Source organism: Elephantulus edwardii, unplaced genomic scaffold, assembly GCF_000299155.1.
Source record: "Elephantulus edwardii isolate Elephantulus edwardi_28Jun2011 unplaced genomic scaffold, EleEdw1.0 scaffold00047, whole genome shotgun sequence".
Taxonomy (NCBI): domain Eukaryota; kingdom Metazoa; phylum Chordata; class Mammalia; order Macroscelidea; family Macroscelididae; genus Elephantulus; species Elephantulus edwardii.
Window position 1 is genome coordinate 6,596,641 of NW_006399797.1, and position 2,066 is coordinate 6,598,706.

Here is a 2,066-nt window from a genome sequence, read left to right on the forward strand (position 1 = left end):
TATTTACAGTTCCAGCAGCATTCGCTATAGAAGCTTTTGTGACAAGAGTTTTCCATTATCTCCATCATATTAGGCCTGGTCACCAGCAGGGAGGTCGGATTCCGAGCCCAAGGCAGCAGCTCCGTCTGACATATGTTCTGTTGTCCTAGAGCCCTGAGCCTTCCTCTTCTCAGCGAGCCACTTCCCGCCATTCCTGCCACAGCGGCATCAGTTGCTGGGTGGCCGGAGCGTTCCTGGGCCAGGAAGTCTCAAGTGTGTTACCAATATGTCCAGTCAGGCAGCTGAGGACCAAGACGGACCCTCCTAAATTTTTGTAAATCCCAAGGAAAGATTTCAGCAACTGTCAAAGGAGTACGGACCAGACATTATTTATCTGCCTCCAAGTTACCCCGTGTTGTTTTTCCACTGTGATCGCTCTTCCTTAAGTAATTTCTGAGCTTTAAGGAAGTGATTCCCTTAGAAATACAGAACTTGTAGCGTGGAAATGGTGAGGCCTGGAGAACAACCTTGCGTTGGTGGCATTGCATGGAAACTCGTACGTGGCCTGCTATGTTCTGCAGTGAGAAGACAAAGTACAAGAGGAGGCACCCTAACTCCCTACTCCTTTAGTACTCGGCCCTGTCCCTATTCATAATATTTTATAATGGGATGCCTAGAGTCACTCTCCTTCTGTGCCTACAGACTTGGCATCCCAAGATGTTATCCCCAACCTGGGCCTTCATTCTTAGGGTTTAATGACCAAATGTCCTGATCAAAACCTGAACATGATCCAGCAGAATCTTGCCTGTGATAGTCCACACCTTGTTTTATGTTGTGGGGCTTTCTTCTTTCTTTATATCCCAATGAAGTGTGTTTTTGTCTTCAGGTTTTCAGGTGCGTGGAAAGAATAGACTCGCTAGTCTAGTTCCTTCTCCTTCCATATACGCTTAGATGTAGTGTTCAGTCCATGTAATTTTTCTCTATTCTTCGTCCTCTTAAATGGGAGCTCAGGAGGAATAGTTCGTAAGCAGTCGTGCTTCTAGACCCAAGCAGGCACGTTTCTGGTCATTCTTATCTACCAGTAGCTCAGTGAGAGAATGAGGAACATTCTTTGCTAGAGCACATGACTCGTTCAGAAAAATTTATTGCACTGTCTGTAGTTTCCTGTTTAATGTCATTGAGTTATTGAGTGTTCACTTTTTACATTGGAATCTAAAAGTAAAGTTCACTTTTGTCAGAGGAGCCAAATATCTGACTTATGGAAATTGAAGAGTTTGAGGATTGAAGGATTTGGAATTGAAGGGGTGGAGTTTTTACTTGGATTAATTTTCTAGATATGTAGGTATATTTCTACAGAAAGAGAATTTCCCCAAGGTCTCTCACTGTCTTGTTCCTTTAATACACCACTTTCCTTTTGTCCCAGAACTAACTGTAGCACCATTATCTTTATTAGTTTAGAAGCAGAAGTGGCATCCAGTATCTAAACAACCTGCATCTGGAAACTATGAACTTTGAGAAACAACAATAGTTATAGAAAGACTTCAGGTTTTTTCTTCTTAGGTTTTCTATTAGTCATGCTCGACTGGACGGTAATCAAAACACCACCAAGATACAAAGTAATTTTTATTGTTCCTGTTATTGGTAGGTGCTGTTGAGTCCAGAAGGACTCATAGCAACCTTATGAACAAAAGATTTGAACCCTGTACTGTCCTGCGCCATCCTCACACCTCCTGACAATGCAAAAGCCCATTGTGGTAATCACCATGTCAATCCACTTGGTTGAGGGTCTTCCTCTCCATTGACGACCCTCCACCCTTCCCAGCATCGCATTCCTCACTGAGGAATAGCCCCTACTAGCAACATTCCCAAAGTATGCGAGCCCTTGTCATTCTTGTCTCCAAAGATCACTCCAGCTGTACCTTCTCCAAGATATATCTGTTTTTTCTCTTGGCTGTCCATTGGATGTTCAGTGCTCTCCAACACCATATATCAAAGGTGTAAATTCTATTTCCATCATATTTACTAATTGTCTGACTCAACAGGGTAAAAAGGGAGGCCACTGACTGGGAAAAAGTATTCGGTAATAA